The sequence below is a fragment of the Oncorhynchus masou genome, chromosome 31, assembly GCF_036934945.1.
Source record: "Oncorhynchus masou masou isolate Uvic2021 chromosome 31, UVic_Omas_1.1, whole genome shotgun sequence".
In the NCBI taxonomy this organism is placed as follows: Eukaryota; Metazoa; Chordata; class Actinopteri; order Salmoniformes; family Salmonidae; genus Oncorhynchus; species Oncorhynchus masou.
Genome location: NC_088242.1, coordinates 33601575 through 33623655, shown reverse-complemented (window position 1 = coordinate 33623655; position 22081 = coordinate 33601575).

Below are 22081 nucleotides of genomic sequence, written 5' to 3'. Positions count from 1 at the left end.
TGCCACTCGCTACCCAGAAGCCATTCCCCTTCGGACGATGGCTTCCAAGAATATCGCAAAGGAATTAGTGCTCTTGTTCACCAGGGTAGGGGTTCCAAAGGAGATCCTTACCGACCAGGGGACCCCCTTTATGTCCCGATTTATGGCGGACCTTTGTAAACTGTGGCAGGTGAAACAGTTGAGGACATCGGTTTACCATCCTCAGACGGACGGGCTGGTCGAGAGATTCAACCGGACCCTGAAGTCAATGCTCAGGAAGGTAATCGATAAGGATGGGAAGAACTGGGATTGCATGTTGCCGTATCTGATGTTTGCCATTAGAGAGGTTCCTCAAGCATCGCTGGGGTTTTCTCCCTTTGAGCTGGTATATGGGAGGCATCCCCGGGGAATCTTAGACATCGCCCGGGAAACCTGGGAGCACTAATCCACCCCGTATACTAGTGTCATAGAGCACGTCACGGCAATGCAAGACAGGATAGCCACAGTCATGCCCATCGTCAGAGAGCACATGAGACAAGCACAGGAGCACCAGCGGCACACTTATAACCGGCAGGCTACCCTGAGGGAATTTCAACCGGGAGATAAGGTGTTAGTGCTGATCCCAACGGTAGAGTGTAAACTACTGGCCACATGGAAAGGACCATGTGAAGTACTGGAGAGAATAGGAGAAGTCAATTATCGGATCCGACAGCCAGGTCGACGGCCCCAGGAACAGATTTATCACATAACCCTGTTAAAATCATGGAGAGAGAGAGAAACACTAATGGTCACATACCCCACACACACTCAGGAGACAGCCAAAGTAAATATTTCACCCACCCTGTCCCCAGCACAAGTACAGGAAGTAAAGACCCTGATCCAGAAAAACAGAGATGTGTTTTCAGAGGTACCTGGCCGAACTGAGGTTATGGCTCATGATATTGTTTCCCTACCAGGGAGAAAAGTGAGTATGAGGCCATATCAGGTACCCGAGGCTCGACGGGCCGCGATTAGAGCAGAGGCGGAGAAAATGTTGACAGCTGGAGTGATCGAAGAGTCACATAGTGAGTGGTCTAGCCCAATTGTGATGGTCTCCAAGCCCGATGGGTCTTTGCGGTTCTGTAACGACTTTCGGAAGGTAAATGAAATCTCCAAGTTTGATGCCTACCCCATGCCCCGAGTAGATGAACTACTGGAGAAAATTGGTAATGCTCGGTACATTACGACTCTTGATCTGACAAAAGGGTACTGGCAAATTCCTCTGACCCCCAGGGCCAAAGAAAAGACAGCCTTTGCAACACCTGACGGTTTGTTTCAATACACCGTCATGCCATTCGGCTTACACGGGGCCTCAGCCACCTTTCAACGGCTCATGGACAAAGTCCTAAAACCGCACAAAGCATACACCGCAGCTTATTTAGATGACGTGGGGATCTACAGCCCAGATTGTGAATCCCACTTACCCCGGGTACAGGCAGTGTTAGACGCCCTTAGAAAGGCAGGGCTCACGGCAAACCCTGCCAAGTGTTATGTGGGGTTAGAGGAAACAGAGTAATCTTGCTTTGTGCCCCAGACCATGTGTGTCCTAACCCAAAAGACTTTTGGGGAAATGTACCAAGAGTTTCAAGACAAATTGGATTCTTTACAGGCTACTTACGGCCTAAAAGTGGAGGTTTTGTGGGAACACGAATGGACCGCCCTCAAAAAGTCTGATCCTCATGTTCAAGCCTTCCTTTCCAGCTATGACACCCCAGAACCCCTGGAACCCCGACAGGCCTTGTATGGCGGCTGTACCAATGCTTTGACATTGCGGTATGTAGCACAACCCGACGAGACAATAGGATATGTAGATTTACATCCCTTTATCCTCATGTAATGAGTTCCTCATGCTATCCTATGGGGCATCCGGGAATTATTCATTGTGATTTTGACTTAACTCAAAACTATTTTGGTCTGATCAAAGCAACAGTCTACCCTCCTCGGGGTTTGTTTATACCAGTGTTGCCTTACAGGGGCCCTCAAGGAAAACCTTTCTTTCCCCTTTGTCGGCACTTGCAGTGAAAACAAACAACAAACCCCATGTGATCACTCAGATCAAGAAAGGGCCCTGACAGGGGTGTGGGTCACAGTTGAATTCTCTAAGGCTTTAGAGATGGGGTATCGTGTGGCCAAAATCTTTGAAGTGTGGAACTTTTCCAAGAAATCAGACACTCTTTTTAAAGAGTACTCAAGACCTTCTTGAGATGCAAGCAAATGGCTTCAGGCTATCCTGCATCGGTAACAGATCAAGAGAGCAAAGACCGGTACATTCAAGACTATCACGACAAAGAAGGCATACTTCTTGACCCTGACAGAATAGAGGTCAACAAAACCAAACGAAATGTGTCAATTGTACTTAAATTCGCTTTGGGGTAAATTATCGCAGAGATGTAATATGCTAAGAATGTCGATTATTAAAGACCCCGAAGAATTTTTGGAATTTGTTTTTTCGGACCAATACGAAATTTCCCATTTTTCATTCTTGAGTCAAGACATTGCCTTGGTGCAATGGCGACGTAACAAGAAGTGGGTTCTACCCCCGGGTAATGTAAATGTGTTTCTTGCAGCATTTACCACGGCCTATGGCCGACTTGAACTGTACAAGTTCATGGAGCAGCTTCAGAGGCGGGTTCTTTACCACAACACAGACTCTGTGGTCTATGTAAGCAAACCGGGGGATTGGAGCCCCCCCACTCAGCAACTATCTGGGTGGCTTAACGAGTCAACTCGCAGAGGGTGACCATATCACAGAATGGTCCTCCTGTGGTCCCAAAAGCTATGCATTTAGGACTAAAAAGAATCACGTGGTGTTGAAAGCCAAAGGCGTGACTCAAAACTACGAAAATGCCCAGCGTGTAAACTTGGAATCAATCACACGCTTGGTCGAGGGGTTCCTAAATGACAGGAATAGTGGCTTGGAGATTTTGAGCTCCTACAAACAGATTGTTAGGGATCAAAAAGGGCTTCCATCTGAGGAAGGCCCCACTTACTAAAAGATTCAGGGGTGTCTATGACAAGAGACTGCTTTTGCCTGACTGGACCACATTGTCCCTTTGGCTACTGACTTATGCTACAAGCTACCATTTTCGGCCTTAATCGCAGGGCCTTCGAATAGTGGTAAAACTTGTTTTGTAAAAAGTATTTTAGAGAATTCTGAACATGTGCTATCTCAAAAGCCAGATAATGTTGTGTGGTGTTATTCTTGTTATCAACCTCTGTATGATGAATTGTTGAAGACAATAAAAATCAAGTTTGTTGAAGGAATACCTGATTCACTGTCTGATGATGAACTTTTACCTCCTCATAAAAACAATCTGCTGGTTTTGGACGATATGCTATTTGCAGGTAGCGAACATCCCGAAATTGCCCGAGCGTTTACCCAATATACTCATCATAGAAACCTGTCCGTGCTTTACTTGGTGCAGAATGTGTTTCACCAAGGTAAAAATAGTCGCACCATCAGTTTGAACGCCAATTACATGGTTTTGTTCAAAAATCCTAGAGACAAACTACAAATTAACACTCTAGCTCAGCAGATGTACCCGGGAAGGACATCCTACTTTATGGAAAGCTACGAGGACGCTACCAAAGCACCATTTTCTTATTTAATCATGGATTTAAAAGCAAATACTCCAGAACACCTAAGGCTACGAACAGGTCTGTTCCCGTGGGAGTGGCCGGCTGCGTACATTCCTAAAAAGTAACCGATATGTCTCTGCGTTTAAAAAGAAACATGCCCCTCTTGAGAAGCCTAGTTGGGGCTACATCTAATGAACGGAAGGCCATCTTGGGTCACTGTTCTTCAGATCTCATATTATCCCTATGTGAGATTGCTTGGAATCTTCTCAAAGGACGCATTCCACTCACCCTGACACAATTGAAAAAATTAAAGAGACAAAAGACCGCGATCAAACTCTTTGCCAATAAACGGGTCAGTCTTCAAAAGAAACAACATAGCATACAACAGTCTGGCGGTTCTATTCTACCTTTACTAAGTATAGCCGTGCCCTTCATCACCAGCCTTATTGCTGCCAGACGTGGGGGTTGAACACATAGGGTGATGGCCAATAAAATGTATCTGGTGCCACAACAAGAGTTGGATAGAATTAAAAAACAAGTGCAAGGTCCTGAAAATATCAGACAAACAGCGGAAAATGATTTGGATACGGCCATGAAGGATATTTTGAATCAAAAAGGATTGAACCCCTATGATAAGGTCCAAAAATACACAAACCTCTTGCAAAGGTATTTGTCCTTGGTGAAACAAGGGGAGAGAGAGACAGGCCATTTAACTATTTCCCTACAGGACCCTTTAAAAGATGACGAGCCTAGCGAGAGCCAAGCCCCTGTAATGCCTGTACCTGTGAGCTTACCGTCTGAAGATCAAATGCCTGTTGAAGATAAAGTTATGCATGACTTGTTAACCCATGTTCCGGCACGTAACAGGAAAAATGTTGGCTACATTATTAACAAGATAAAAGACTCAAATGGGGCAGCTACTTGGAACGACAAAGGAGAGTTTATCCTTCAGGGCTCTGTTGTCAAGGGTTCATATATGCTTGACTTGCTTAAAAGTACCACATCTGCCCACAAGGTTTCTGATGACAGAAAACCTCCAGGGTGGCTTCAGTTTCTTAAAGCCCTGGCCATCCTCAACATTCCCCTCTCGGGTGTACCCAACTATAAGCTTCGTCAACAGATTCACTCTTTAAAACACAAACCTTCAACGAGATACAGCACCCCTAAAGATGCCCCAAAACCCCCGCATCCTTATGAAATGAATGACGATAACCCATTTATCCCCCTGAACGCCTCCGGACCTTTCCCTAATCCCGATCTCTCTGGGTGGTTAGACTTTTGAATGACTTTTGAATGACTATGCTTAAATTCAATAAATTTTATTTAAAAAAATAAGCAATTTAACATTTGTGGCATTCTTGAAACATTTGGCGTGAGCATACGACTTGATTACACGTTCTTAAAGGATACACATTTGAACACTTTTGATATTTTCTAACAAAACAAGCTACAATGTTATCATTACTTCTTAAATCACCCTTATAAAAGAGACATAACATCTTCAAAATAAACTCCCCGGGCTCTTTGGCTTAGGTAGAATACTCAGTGTTGACCGCATGTAGTGGAAAGGTTATCTTGCACTTGTTTGATGTTGTAGTATATCTTTTCTTCCTCCTTCCTCTTCTAATGTCACAGCTAGCCAATGTTCACCCGGCATGGGTTTAGGATGGGTATTGACAATAAACATGGCCGGCCGCCCCATCCATTTCTCCATAGGTAATTCATCACTCCACTCCACAAAATTGTTTTCCAATTAGTCGGCTCATGAGCCCTTCAAACTCTTGGGGATTCATGTCTTTGCTCAACGATCCTTAATAATAATCTACTAAAACCTGTCTTCGGCTATTCACCTCCAAGATTGAATCAGAGCATGCATAAACAATCATGCTAACGGTACAGGCTAAAGGTGTACGGAAACGCATTTCCAGCCTGAGGTTACCTTGGGACACCACCGAAAGATTTCCTGAGGTGACATCATCAGGGGATAAATTGAAAGCATACATTGTGTAACCCTCTGCAAAATAATTTCTGTCAATAGGTAAAGAGAGATCTTTTAGATGCCTCCCGGTAGCCAGGAATAGATTGTAAAATTCTCGCACAGATATGTTGTTATTAAATTGCGGTTGGAAAGCCTTAGCAGGGACCTGACATCCGTCCTGACACAGAGCTACATACTCTGTATTGAAGTGTTGAAAATTAAATGGGTTTTTATTTAAGCTGCCCGTATTGGAGGCGTGATCAACCATACCTATAACCACGTATCTCGGTAAAGGCCCTAGAAATAGGTTTTCTTGACTGCAGATTCTGCTGCCCACAGGTATGCTAAAGGTTTTCATGGTAATTTTTTGGAGAGGGTAAAGGGCATTTCCTTTCATCAAAGCCTGTGAGTGACCCAGAGGAACTGCCGGAGATGCAGACACTTTTTTTTTAAACAAAAAGCGTGGCCCCCAACACTTTTAAACTAAAGTCCCCATCCTGGGCAGACATTAGGCAAAACTCATCCTTGGCCCTTAATTGTAGTCTTAAATCAACCGCATTTAAGAGTAAACGTTCTTGAAAGAAAATGTCAGAGTGTATAGGGCCTAGCAGATGAAACTCTCGAGATTCTGCAGAGTAGCGAGCGCGTGCCTCCAGTCCTTTGTTTGCACCGGTGGATGAGTCTGTTGATTCCATAGAGCCTCCTGCAGTATCCTTGCTAAACAGCCCTGCGCTGAATTGGGTCTTGAGAGTGTCTTCAGAGTAGTTGAGTAAACACTCCATGATGGCCCGGTATGGGTATGTGGCACTGCTTTGACTGATTAGACGTTCCCCCAAAGTCACATCCACTTGGGAGAAGATGGTGGCCACTGGGTAATTAATGAGACTCACTTTGGCATCGTTTGCAATATCAGTACCATCTATTTTGGTCACTTTTAGACGCAAATGCACCAAGGTATTGTTGAGGTCCAGATAGTTGTCACCGTGGCCTGGTATGAAAAACTCTATGGGACCGTTGTCTGTAATGTCAGTGAGTGGGGCTATCTCCACATAACTGGACCTCTCTACTGAATGTTGTGTTAAGGGGGCCGTGAAAAGATCGAGCTCTGTCTTTATAGCTTCAGAGGACATGCGGTGTAAAAGAGCCATGGTGCTTGTTCTTTTAGAAAATACTTCCGAGTATTCTTTTTACCGTTTTTGGTCCAGACCTCCTCACTTTACCCCGTCTTTGACTAACTGAGTTTCTTTTAACCGTTAACCTCAGTTTTTTAGGCGCAAGCCTGCGTCTTATACCAGGAGGTCTCTTTTTTTGTTCTTCAAGACAACGTCATCAACCCTGAGCCTTCTTGACGCTCGACATCTGGTGACGCCCTTCTGGTCATAGCTTTGGCTACAACCTCACTTACTATATTTTTTTGCTGCTGATTTTAAATGCGGTTTGGCTATGCTGAGGCCTCTCTTCATAAACGGTAAAACCATCCTAAAGAGGTTATGAAATATACCTCCTATCCCCCGAACCATACATGGTGGGGGAACCATAATAGCCGGGTAACCCATTACCCACTTGATCAACATAGTATGAGACATACCGGTTAGGGTCGAGATGTCGGTGTTCCATAACCCTTTATAGATGTATTATGTATATAAAATATATAATACTAATATTATATATGTAGAGAGGTTTTGGTGGGTCTAAAGTGGATTTTTACAATCGTTTTACCATAAGTAAATTCAATGTTTTCGTTCTGATCCGTTTTAAGCTCAACAAGAATGTTTTCAATATATTTCTTGCTTACAGGTACGTAGTGTGGTTTATCGTAGGTGACAGTGACTATGTCCCCATCCTTTCCGTCTATATGTACCGTTCTCAGGAGTGGCACACAGCTGTCTCCGACCCTTTGATAGGATATGATGTCGGTATACACAAATATGTTGTAAAATCCTGCATGTATATCCGCGGGGAATGGGAATAATTTATCTTTCACATACGTCCATTTATTGGGACCCATCCCCAACATGTATGCTAAATTACCGCCGGTCTTTATCCCCCCGGAAGCATCTCCTGAGATTTGTACACGTTTATGTATAGGGTTGTACATCAGGAATATTTCCATGCTGTTCTGCGATAGGCGTTCATTCAGCTTGGAGACGATCATGTCGACGCTTCCCTTTTTTAACCTACAATAAGTTTTGCAGGTTCCGATAACTTTTTGCAATAAAAATCACGGTCCTTATCTTTGATATTATACCAGCTATGGGGGTATGTAATCTCGCTGAGACCTACTTCCCAGGCCTCTGATAATTCTATAGGCTTTGGAAAATTGGTTGTATAATTTGAACTCTGATTATTACGATATATATGTGCGGACGCATTACTGGGGAGAGTCAGGTAGAAGCCGCTGTGTTCCATTATGCTCTCCGGTGTACACACGAATGATGATGTATTTTATCATGCATGGGGGTTTAAATTAACCCCCGATGCCTCCACCACGTCCTGCTCTAATGCCCAACTGTTGAACTTTTGTGGCCAGTTTTTCCATCGGACCAGCACCCATTTTTGACCCTTTTCTCTCTTTTTGATCTAGAATCTCCTCCACGTGGAACACTTTGTCTTTACCCAACTGTACCTTCTGTAATTCCTTCTCATAAAAAGATCCCTCTAAGTTCTCCGTCATAATCTTTTAATGTGTAGACCGGGGGTATGCGCGGCAGACATTCTGTAACCGTGAATAGCTCATCACTGTAACCTTGCTCATATTTTTTGTCGAAAACACCCCTCAACTTGGATATACGAACCAAGTCCCCCACAATTAATTTAAAATGTATTTTTTTCTTGCGGCGAAGGGGGAGCAAACCATACAGATTTTTAAAGACTTGAAAAGAGTTTTCAGAAGAGACCTCTGAGGGTTTCATCCTTATATTCTTATGATAACTGTTGTTATATCCAATTACTAAATCTTGAACTATATCGACATATCTATGCAGTTTAAAGTGATTGAGTTACTGTAGCTGTGTTGTTGGCTAGCTCCTCCGAACAACAGGGTCCTGATGAGTAAGCACACTTTCTATGCCAGGCAAAATCACGCCTCATTAGCTCATTGTTATGGATGTATCCATATAAATGTCACTAGAAAACACCTTAAACGAATGCAAATGTAGCTACTTTGCTGTTATTCTAGCTGCACGTTTTGATGTGACTGTAAGTTAGCCGTAGTTGGCTAGCTAGCAAGCAAGGGATCGGAACGTTGCCAGCCAGTATGGAAATGGTACATTTAGAACAAATGACTGGGTCGCGTCCATAGATACCGAACAAAAAGACTGAATGACTGGTCGTGTCTATAGCAGCCCAATATTTGTGTCTGGACTATCTATATCTTGTGGAAGGACTATATAGTATAAATAAATTCCTCAAAATAATGTTTTTAATTAAAATAGGTCAATCATTATTTGAATATGTTGGTAACCTGTTGTATAAAAGTGATAATGCCCTCGGATCCAGTGTTTGCAGGATATATTGGCAGGGTTCGCCTAACGACACCCGTGCCAATATATCCTCCAAACATCGGCTTTTTGGGCATTATCATTTCATTGTAAGCTCAAGTTCAAGTGTTCTGAGATATTTGACGACACAACGATATTTGACGACGTCTTCCTGAAGACATTTGGAAGAAGAGAAAACACCCATGAGAACCATACAGCAGGAGGCTTGCCTTTTGAATTCTTAAATTCTACAAGAAAAGTTTGAGAGTTGTGTGGTTGATCTTCGCTAGAGATATTTTACTGTACATAAATCTTTCCTCTTTCACTACACAGCAAATTCTCCAGTGTTAAATTTACACTTAGAGTTTTAAGTTTCACACTAGTCTAGTGTCTATATTGGTCCACACTTTTCAGTGTTAAGTTAACATAAACTAAAGCCACACTGGTTAGCGTAAACTAAAGCTTTATTGACATATTTCCCAAAGTATCTTGACTTTCGAGTGAATTGTAGAGTTGCAATCATCCACTTTCAGTCCTGTGGCCTTGACTAAGTGAGATCTAAGCAAATATTTATTGCTCAAAATAAATTACCCAATAAACAACTATTTCATAAGGCCTTATTTTGTGTGTCTAGTTTCATCCTAATACAGTCGTCTGAAACTCAATGGTTTTCAGACTACTTCAGGCCTGCAAGTCACATTATGCAAGCTTGCAAAGTAATGTGTAATTTCTTTTGGAATCCAGCCAGAGTGGGGATATCCAACATTTTAAATGTTTATTCAACCGCAACCTGAATTCAGAATGACTTCCAGATTGGGAAGACTGAGAGTGATAGTAAATTTACCAACTATATGACGAGGGAATAGCAATCCCACCTATTTCATTGTCAATAATTCAATTTTGCCCATATTCTTGGGGAAGAATGTTAAGCTCACTGGTTTGAGACCACAAAATCAACCATGAAATCTATATTGAAATCTATATTGAAAATTTGCTGCGATTGAAAAAAAATGTTCAGAGGTTAAATTATAAAACAAATATATAGATTCATTATAATTTCTACACAGTTTTTGGAGCATTTTTCATAAAAGACAATCATATACAAAAATAAATACATTCAAAACTTCTCAACCCACCGGTTGAGAATTGCTGACCGAAACCATCTAAACTGGAACAACCATTTCAGTAACGGGAGCAACAAGCCCAAGTCACAGATTGGATTAGTACATTTAAAAAATGTTATTTATATTTGGGTAGCATAAGATTGATTAATTAATCAATGGACATGCAAAACAAAGATATTGAATTATTAAAAAATTGTAAAACATTCAACATTTTTTTTGCTAAATAGATGTATCTGCCCCACCTGCCCTGAATGACGGGTCACAACTGATATGGACAATAGTATCCATGTTAATTAGGCCCTTTCCAATGTTACTGGAATTAGGTGAAAGTTGTGCCAGAATACCCTGGTGACAGGATGCAGACATTTCCTGATTTCCCCACGAGGGGAAGTACAGAATGAAGTCCACCTCTTATAAAAGTGCAGTAATCAACCCTGACTCGCCCCCATCCACACTTCCACCCTCCGAACCTCAAAATAAACACAAAGTTGTCAAAACCTCGGAAAAGAAACACATCCTGAGATGGACAATTTCCCCGAAGTAATTGGGGATTCCCGAACAGAAGAAGGAACAATACAACTCCAGTCATCAGACACAAATTTGCTGGCCTATGCAATGCAATACTCGACTTTGTAACGGGCCTAACAACAACCGTGCAAATATGTCCTCCTGAACCGGCTTCTCGGGTATTATCACTTTTATACAACGGGTTACCAACATATTCAAATAATGACTGACATATTTTCATTAAACGTTATTTTGATGAATTTATTCATACTATTTCATCCTTACACAAGATATAGTCCAGACGCAAATCTAGGGTTGCTAGAGACGTGACCCAGTCGTTGTCTTTTTGCTCTGTATATATGGACGCGGCCCAGTCGTTCATTCTAAATGTTCCATTGCCATACTGGCTGGCAGCGGTCTTATCCCTTGCTTGCTAGCTAGCCAACTACGGCTAACTTACAGTCACGTCAAGAAGTTTAGCCAGAATAACAGCAAAGTAGCTGCTTTTGCATTTGTTTAAGCTGTTTCATAGTCACATTTGTGACTCACCACCTGGATTCGGTCTTACTTGTTTTGCATGTTCAACATTTTTACTTCAGTATTTTACATTGGATAAAAGTAAAGACTCAGAGCTACAAAATGGTATATTATATACTGCATTTGAAGAAACAATGGGAACATAATTATTCTTTGAAAGTTGATCAATTTGTAAACTCACTTTTGAGAACCTTCTTCAATGTTTTGGTTCTACTATTGTAGAGCCCTTCTTTGTCTACACCCATTCAGCATTGTTCACACCCTCTTAACCCTTAGCCCAACCCATCTCCTTCAGGGTTGATCCGTGTGTTCTGTACTAACTTGCCAGCTACTTCCAGACATCTAAGAGAGAGCGAACACCTCACTGAACATTATTCGTCCTTGGAGAGCTCGTGAGGCTGTTATGTTATCCAGAGCGTTGGTGACTGCAACTGTGCTGTCAGATTGTCCATTCGTAAATTCAGTGTTTCGCATTCAGAGTGCACACAGGATGCGCTGGCCAATAAGTAGGGTTGTTCCGAAAGCTCTGACCTCACAACGACAGTGAAGGCTAGCTACTTCCAGACACGTAATGAGAGAACACCCCACTCTGACCATTTTACTCCCCCTAGCAGAGCTGGTTAGGCAGTTTTCATGTTATCCAGAGTGTTGGTGACTGTAACTGTGAGGCTGGCAAAAATTGAATTACGCTTTGTTGCTGATATTTACTGACACCGGCCATATTTACCAACACCGGCCTTATTCAACGGGTGTTGAGCATTTAAAAATGTTTCAGTCATTCTGCGTCTGGCACACTAAGACGAGAGTATTTTGTTAAGAAAAGTAGCTAGAGAGCTAGCTAGGTCAACAATGAATCCCAAAGTATGATGTAACGTTAGTTAGCAAGCCAGCCCGCTAACGTTAGCTAGCTAGCTAACAGTACACTAACATGAATTGAAAATATTGTCAAAATTAGAATGGAGTCTTTTGTTAAGACAGGATCTAGCTAGCTAGCTAAACAATGGACCATAATCCCAACTCATGACATTACTACCCTGCATGAATCTGCAGGTAGCTAACCAACCAGTTTCTATGGCTATAACTAGTCAAACAAATGTGTCTGAGATACGAAGAATAAGATCATACACAACGTTGGCTAGTAACTCAGCCAGCTAACATTAGCTAGCTACCCAGCCAGCTAACGTTAGCTAGCTAACGGTACACTTGAAATTAAACCACTTTCTGTCAAAAATATGAAATGTGTAATATCTGAAAATGTAGCTAGCTAGACTATCTTACCAGTACCTTAGTTTGATGACATGATCCAGACTGGCGTTTTCTCCATCTCCTTAGCTCCAGTATCATGCTCGAATTCCACTGATTTCAAAACTGGGTCCTCCAAAAAGTGGAGAGCATACACATAACGTTAGCTAACGAGCCAGCCAGCTAACGTTAGCTAGCTAACAGTAGCCTTTAACTAGGTTTATGCAGTTTTACTACGCAACACATTTTTTAAAAAGCAACATTTGACATGAATACCTAGACATACTGACCAGCTCCAATAGACAGATGTGTGCTATATGGCATACCAATCCATACTCATCTCTTGGCATGTCCAGCCCACTCATTATCTCAGCCAATCATGGCTAGCGGGAAGGTTGCTGGCTTTTTCCGTGGCTAAACCAACTAGGCTCGTAATTGACTTTTTTAAATCCGTATTTACAGATGGTATACAAGTTTGATATGAAGGCACATGGAAGTTCACATGTTCGAGAAGGCATTTCTGCCCAAAAACACATTTTGATTTAAAAAAATGTTTTATGTTCAAACAGCTCTCCTGTGAAGTCGTGACTTGTGACATATGCCTAGTTTCCTGAATCAGATCACATTTATTTGGATACATCCTTAACAATGAGCTAATGAGGCATGATTTCGCCTGGCATAGAAAATGTGCTCACTCGTCAGGACACTGTTGTTCACAGGAGCTAGCCAACAACATAGCTACAGTAACACAATCACCTCAAACTGAAGCTGGAAAGACAGCAAATTAGCTGCGTTTTGTTGTACCTTCTTCAATTATATATATTTTTGTATATATCCATTAAAATGATGCCAGCTGACTCATGATTTCGACTTGCTGAGAAATGCTGCCTGCCTGTCTGTCTCGTCACAACTCCCGACACATTCATTACTATGGGACAGCAGGAGATCGAATTTGAATATTGAAACAATGTTGCAAATGTCAGAGAGACAGACAGCAAGGTTTATACATATCTCCACTGTTGAAAACACAATGTTAGTGTAAAAGAAATGTGAAATAATGTCTAGATGCTTTTAATAATGGAGATCAAGTTTATAAGTTGCATGGCCAGGCTGATGAGACAGTAAATTACACAGTCAGATGGAATAGACTAAATAGGCACTTTATAGGCATAGATTTAGCTGGTGGCAATTTGTGGAATAGGCACCGACTGGAATGCGATTTTAACCAATCAGCATTCAGGATTAGACCCACCCATTGTATAATTTATGACATTTTATGATTACACGTTTATTAACATGTAGGATTCTCTGTGAAGATTATGATACAGTAGCATTTAGAGCAGTGTTATCCAGATAGTGGTTTGCGTCCCATTGGTGGGTCACCACTAGTCCATGGGTTGTGGTCAAGCTGGGTTGAAGTTAGAAGAGGAACTGGCTTTGTTAAATCACTGAGTCACAGGGGAACTCACAAAGTGGGGAACCACTGTTTGAAGCAATGTCTGCTATTTGTGGTTCACTTTTACAGACAACAAGAAGGAAGATGGATCCTATGATCCTCTGTCTCTTCCCAAACCAAATTTGAACTACAGTGATAGTGGGTAACAGCTGAGAATGATGTTTAGGTTTTGCTATGATGGTGAGTACTCAGGCTGAGATGAGTCATATGGATTTAGGATCTTCATTTGATCACTCCTTTGTTGAAGAGAATGTTCCTGTTCTGCCAAATAAAAATGTGATTTACATTTTGTTTTAAATTATAATAAAAAAATTATTCAGTTTATTTTTGAAAAAAACAAATTCCTTCACATTTTCAAATAGTCCACTTATATTTTCCAACAGTGCTATACATTTGGTTGAGTTTTTTTTCTCGTCTGAGTAGCCTCGTTTCACTGCCAAAAATAAAATTAAACCATCTAGTGTTCAGCGAAATAACAACACAATGTCAAATACAGGTAGCCTAGTCCAATAATTTACATCCAATCACATTAACTGTTACTCTCTCGTGGGAATTCCAGTAACGGTCTATACGTAGCCAAAAATAAACTCAGCATTAAAAGAAACACACTTTTTTCAGGACCCTGTCTTTCAACGATAATTCGTAAATATCCAAATAACTTTACTATAAAGGGTTTAAACACTTTTTCCCAATGAACCTTAAACAATTAATAAGCATGCACCTGTGGAACGGTCGTTAAGACACTAACAGCTGACAGACAGTAGGCAATTAAGGTCACAGCTATGAAAACTTTGTACACCAAAGAGTCCTTTCTACTGACTCTGAAAAACACAAAAAGAAAGATGCCCATGGTCCCTGCTCATCTGCGTGAACGTGCCTTAGGCATGCTGCAAGGAGGCATGAGGACTGTAGATGTGGCCAGGGCAATAAATTGCAAATTACTGTGAGATGCCTAAGACCGTGCTACAGGTAGACAGGATGGACAGCTGATCGTCCTCGCAGTGGCAGACCACGTGTAACAACACCTGCACAGGTTCATTACATCCAAACATCACACCTGCGGGACAGGTACAGGATGGCAACAACAACTGCCCAAGTTACACCAGGAACGCACAATCCCTCCATCAGTGCTCAGACTGTCCGCAATAGGCTGAGAGAGGCTCGACTGAGGGCTTGTAGGCCTGTTGTAGCAGGTCCTCACCAGACATCACCGGCAACAATGTCGCCTATGGGCACAAACCCAACATCGCTGGACCAGACAGGACTGGCAAAAAGTGATCTTCACTGACGAGTCGCGGTTTTGTCTCACCAGGGATGATGGTCGGATTCGCGTTTATCGTCGAAGGAATGAGTGTTTCACCGAGGCCTGTACTCTGGAGCGGGATCGATAGGGAGGTGGACGTCCGTCATGGTCTGGGGTGGTGTGTAACAGCATCATCGGACTGAGCTTGTTGTCATTGCAGGCAATCTCAACGCTGTGCGTTACAGGGAAGACATCCTCCTCCCTCATGTGGTACCCTTCCTGCAGGCTCATCCTGAAATGACACTCCAGAATGACAATGCCACCAGCCATACTGCTCATTCTGTGCGTGATTTCCTGCAAGACAAGAATGTCAGTGTTCTGCCATGGCCAGCGAAGAGCCCAGATCTCAATCCAATTGAGCACGTCTGGGACCTGTTGGATCGGAGGGTGAGGGCTAGGGCCACTCCCCCCAGAATGTCCGGGAACTTGCAGGTGCCTAGGTGGAAGAGTGGGGTAACATCTCACAGTAAGAACTGGCAAATCAGGTGCAGTCCATGGAGAGGAGATGCACTGTAGTACTTAATGCAGCTGGTGGCCACACCAGATACTGACTGTTACTTTTGATTTTGACCCCCCTTTGTTCAGGGAGACATTATTCCATTTCTGTTAGTCACATGTCTGTGGAACTCTTTCAGTTTATGTCTCAGTTGTTGAATCTTGTTATGTTCATACAAATATTCACATATGCTAAGTTTGCTCAAAATAAACACAGTTGACAGTGAGAGGACATTTATTTTCTGTCTAGGCGTCACGGAACTGTCTCATTACACACACCTGATTCCATTTCCCCTGATTAGTAATTGTATATGTCTGTGCCCTCTGTTCACCATTGTCTTGTCGGTTATTGTTCCCATGTCCGTTGGTCTTGTGATTACCTGTGCTTTGTTGTTTTGGTTTAATCTCACTCTTTTGTTTGGGTTACATCCCCTGTGTTTTTGTATATGTGTTTGTTTTGGGCTTCGTCCCCATGCCTTTCATGGCTTGTTGAATTTTTGGGTGGAGTATTAAAACCCACTATTTCGAATTCCTGCGCCTGTCTCCAATCATTTATACTACATGACACCTCTGGCCAATCCCACAAACACTCATCCACTTGTAATTTAAGACAGAAAACATGACTTTGTACCTCAACACACGTTTGAATAAGAAAAAGTGATTCTAGATTTTCCCCTAAGTGAATTTTATCTCTTGCGATAATATCTTCAGTTAAACACTAAAATGGGACACAGATGGTAATCTAGACTTCTGCCATTGCTTTAGTTTTGTAAAAGCTTAAAATAATGAAACTGATGCTCCTCTTCAGGACATCCATAGTTACTCAACATCTCCTGGAACTTACAAGATCATTGTGCCCTGAAAAAAGCTCAGAAACGAGGGCTCAATTCAATCCGTAGCGCTGAAGATCCGCTTTATAGCAAGGTTCACATTTAAAGGTAATTTCCAATTGAGCCAACATATGCAGCTTTTACCGTGATTGCAGTCTCCACTAACGGAACATTGTCTTTGAATTTATAATGCTGTAGCGCAGCCTAAATGCCAAGTTTATGTCCACAAAGGTTTTTGGATTCGACACACTGCCATAATAGCAGTCAAACTACAAACATAAACACACATCAGAGAGAGAATAAAGTAGACGGCACGCGTCAAAGTAATTGATTTATGACCCTGTGCCATGAGGACGTGTACACGTCCAAATATGGGCCTCCGGCCAAGCCATCCTGTTCCTGTGGTCACGTGTTAGAGGGCGTGTGTTATTTTATATCTATATTGCATGCTTTGAAGTAGTCATGGTGATTGATGTCTAGGGGCCTGGTTGAACTGGGGGGGTTGAGTGTTTGAACTTTTGAACGTGTAGGTCCCCCACCCCCAGTTTTATTGCCCTTATGGTTGTTATCTATGAAGTGTGTGTGTGTGTGTGTGTGTGTGTGTGTGTTAGAAACAAGGAATGTGCGTGTGTGTTAGAAACAAGGTCCCTTGGCATTGTGTCCATTTCAAGCTTCAAACAACAATTAAACAGCCATCTAAATAATGTTTCTCAGCCTAGTTTCCTATTTAGTTCTCTTTATATGTACAGGCACAGAGCTTCCAGATGGCTCCTGCCTAAGGATTTTCAGTGCATGTACACCTGGGGAGATTAGAACCCCAAAGAAAAGATCCTAAAGGTACTTTCAGATTCAGGTTTATCATGACAGCCGCTTTATGAAAGGCCTTTACTTATGGCTAAACAGCTTCTACACAGCGTATTCATTAATGCTGTGGGATGAAATTAGGTGTTTCTAGGAGGTCTTAAACAAATCTACAGTGAAACAAACATGTCTCATAAATATTATTTTTTTCTTACATAGAAATGGGTCAGGCCTCTTGCTCAATAGCCCAAAGCAGATCATTCAATCTATGTTCTTACTGGTTCTAGACTATGTTGAAATAATCTAAATGAATGCAGCGACCACTTCATTAAAAACTATAGATGCATTTGACTGTAGAGGTAAATCCGCTCTTTGCTCCCCCCTTACATGGGTAATAATCTCCAAGCTGGTGTCTCTTGGTTCATCTCTAGACTGGTGAATGAGGCCTGTTACAACTTTCTTACAAAACCTTTAAAGGGAGTTTGTGAAACCATTCAGTCATGGATGTATGTAAAACTTATTTAACACGTATTGCAGGTTACAGAAGACTCCTGTTTTACTATGAATCCCCACTCATCCCTGTTAGATCTTGATGTGTTGGCTCTCTATGTATGTACCTGTTTATAATCCACATAGTGTGAATATTGTTTTCGATAAAGTTAATAACCCCTAAACCGAAATATGAAATTACCTTTAGGATCTCTTACCAACCTATTACTTTGTGGTTCTAATCTCCCTCTTTCAAAATCGTCCCAGTGACCAAATCTCTAACATTCCTGATCCTTCCCATATATTTTAACCCTAAACCTCCCACAATAACTATTGTCTATTGTTAGTCTCAGTGACCTTACTGACAATATCCACGTTTAAAACAGATCGAAATACATTGTTGGATACAGTTTTCATGTCTTTCATTATGCAGACATTTGTTTTATTAGACTATATTTCTCATCAGGAATACGGTTGTCACCCCCTTGGAGGCTTGGTGCATCTACAAAGAAACAGTACCAAATACAACCATGGGTGGCTGTTAACTAAAATAATGGCAATGCGTGTAGTCGTTAAGGTTTTCATTGTTTTCTTGTCAGAGTTTTATGGTTTTGCATATGACTGTGCATTATATGCTGTCGTAATAGGGTTGAGGATCAGATCAAGCTGTCACTATCGTCATGGGTAATAAGAAGCGGACCAAAGCGCAGCGTGGTGTGAATGCATCGTTTTAATGGATGACGAAAACACGACGTAAACTGAATAAGCCAATAAATGAACAACGACCGTGACGCTATATACCATATGTGCTGACACAAGCACCTAACATAGACAATCACCCAACAGTGACAACACAGGCTACCTAAATATGGTTCCCAATCAGAGACAACGACTAACACCTGCCTCTGATTGAAAACCATATCAGGCCAAACACAGAAAAAGACAAACTAGACATACAGCGTAGAATACCCACTCAGATCACACCCATCCCAAACAAAACCTATAAACATACATAGTAAACTATGGTCAGGGCGTGACACAAACCTATTGGGAGTTCTTGATCAATCAAAATGTACCTGTTTTCCGTATAGAATGACTTGTATACAGATTATATTACAACTTTTTGTGTTTTGCCTTAGTGGTTGTTTCTTTACTAACTAGGAAAACTCAACGGTGTGTAAGTCTGAGAAACATTATTGAGCTGGTTGTCACGCCCTGGTCGAAATATATTATGTTTATCTTCATTTATTTGGTCAGGCCAGGGTGTGACATGGGTTATTGTGGTGTGTTTTTGTCTTGGGGTTTTGTGGGGTGTCTAGCGTAGTTATGGCTGCCTGAGGCGGTTCTCAATCAGTCAGGTGATTATCGTTGTCTTTGATTGGGAACCATATTTAGGCAGCCATATTCTTTGAGTGTTTCGTGGGTGATTGTTCCTGTCTCTGTGTTTATATTCACCAGATAGGCTGTATAGTTTTTTCACGGTTTCGTCTGTTGTTTTGTACATTTCAGTTATTTCAAGTCTAGTCTATTTTTATCAATAAACATGAGTAACCACCACGCTGCATTTTGGTCCGCTCCTCCTTCAACAGAAGAATGTCGTTACAGAATCACCCACCACAACAGGACCAAGCGGCGTGGTAACAGGCAACAGCCGCAGCAGGAGCAGCGTAACAAGACTTTCTGGACTTGGGAGGAAATCCTCGACGGGAGAGGACCCTGGGCTAAACCAGGGGAGTGTAGCCGCCCCAAGGTGCAGCAAGAGAGGGAATGGACATCGGAGGACGAACTGGACGGTAAAGGACCCTGGGTTCAGCCTGGAGAATATCGCCGTCCCAAGGAAGAACTCGAGGCGGCAAAGGCGGAGAGGCGCTGGCTACGCCAGGTAGGAGACCTGCGCAAACTTCCTGTGCTTACCGGGGGGCTAAAGAGACCGGGCAGGCACCGTGTTATGCTGTGGAGCGCACGGTTTCTCCAGTGCGGGTGCATAGCCCGGTGCGGTACATACCAGCTCCTCGTATTGGCCGGGCTAGAGTGGGCATCGAGCCAGGTAAAGTTGGGCAGGCTCGGTGCTCAAGAGCTCCATTGTGCCTGCACGGTCCGGTCTATCCAGTGCCACCTCCACACACCAGTCCTCTGGTGGCAGCTCCCCGCACCAGGCTTCCTGTGCGTGTCCTCGGCCCAGTACCACCAGTGCCAGCACCACACATCAGGCCTACAGTGCGCCTCGCCTCTCCAGCGCTGCCGGAGCCTTTCTCCTCTCCTGCGCTGCCGGAGTCTCCCGCCTGTTCAGCGCAGCCAGAGCCTTCCTCCTCTACAGCGCTGCTGGAGTCTCATGCCTGTTCAGCGCAGCCAGAGCTGCCAGCCTGCATGGAGCAGCCAGAGCTGCCAGCCTGCATGGAGCAGCCAGAGCTGCCAGCCTGCATGGAGCAGCCAGAGCTGCCAGTCTGCATGGAGCTGCCAGTCTGCAAAGAGCTGCCAGTCTGCATGGAGCAGCCTGAGCTGCCAGCCTGCATGGAGCAGCCAGAGCTGCCAGCCTGCATGGAGATGCCAGTCTGCATGGAGATGCCAGTCTGCATGGAGTAGCCAGAGCTGCCAGTCTGCATGGAGCAGCCAGAGCTGCCAGTCTGCATGGAGCAGCCAGAGCTGCCAGTCTGCATGGAGCAGCCAGAGCTGCCAGTCTGCATGGAGCAGCCAGAGCTGCCAGTCTGCATGGAGCAGCCTGAGCTGCCAGTCTGCATGGAGCAGCCTGAGCTGTCAGTCTGCATGGAGCAGCCAGAGCTGCCAGTCTGCAAGGAGCTGCCAGTCTGCAAGAAGCCGCCAGAGCCGCCAGTCTACATGGAGCAGCCAGAGCCGCCAGTCTACATGGAGCAGCCAGAGCCGCCAGTCTACATGGAGCAGCCAGAGCCGCCAGTCTACATGGAGCAGCCAGAGCCGCCAGTCTACATGGAGCAGCCAGAGCCGCCAGTCTACATGGAGCAGCCAGAGCCGCCAGTCAGCATGGAGCAGCCAGATCCGTCAGTCTGCCAGACTCTTCTGGATCCGTCAGTCAGCCAGACTCTTCCGGATCCGCCAGTCAGCCAGACTCTTCCGGATCCGCCAGTCAGCCAGACTCCCGCCTGTCCGGCGCTGCTGCCGGAGTCTCCCGCCTGTCCGGCGCTGCTGCCGGAGTCTCCCGCCTGTCCGGCGCTGCTGCCGGAGTCTCCCGCCTGTCCGGCGCAGCAGTCTCCCGCCTGTCCGGCGCTGCTGCCGGAGTCTCCCGCCTGTCCGGCGCTGCTGCCGGAGTCTCCCGCCTGTCCGGCGCTGCTGCCGGAGTCTCCCGCCTGTCCGGCGCTGCTGCCGGAGTCTCCCGCCTGTCCGGCGCTGCTGCCGGAGTCTCCCGCCTGTCCGGCGCTGCTGCCGGAGTCTCCCGCCTGTCCGGCGCTGCTGCCGGAGTCTCCCGCCTGTCCGGCGCTGCTGCCGGAGTCTGAAGGGGGGGGGGGGTACCGTCACACCCTGACCATAGTTGACTTTGTATGTTTCTATGTTTGGTTGGTCAGGGTGTGATCTGAGTGGGCATTCTATGTAGATGTCTTGTTTGTCTATTTCTATGTCTGGCCTGATATGGTTCTCAATCAGAGGCAGGTGTTAGTCATTGTCTCTGATTGGGAACCATATTTAGGTAGCCTGGGTTTCACTGTGTGTTTGTGGGTGATTGTTCCTGTCTCTGTGTTTTGCACCAGATAGGGCTGTTTTCGGTTTTCGTACGTTTGTTATTTTGTTAGTTTATCGTGTATAGTTTCCTTATTAAATAAAATAAATCACAACTACGCTGCATTTTGGTCCGCTCCTCCTTCCCACAACGAACATCGTGACAGTTGTTTAAAGCTTGAAATGGACACAATGCCAAGGGACCCTGTTTCTAACACACACGCACACGCACACGCACACACATTCCTTGTTTCTAACACACACACACACATTCCTGCCTCATAGATAACAACCATAAGGGCAATAAAACTGGGGGTGGGGGACCTACACGTTCAAAAGTTCAAACACTCAACCCCCCCAGTTCAACCAGGCCCCTAGACATCAATCACCATGACTACTTCAAAGGATGCAATATAGATAGAAAATAACACACACCCTCTAACACGTGACCACAGGAACAGGATGGCCTGGCCGGAGGCCCATATTTGGACATGTACACGTCATCATGAGATAGGGTCATAAATCAATTACTTTGATGCGTGCCGTCTACTTTATT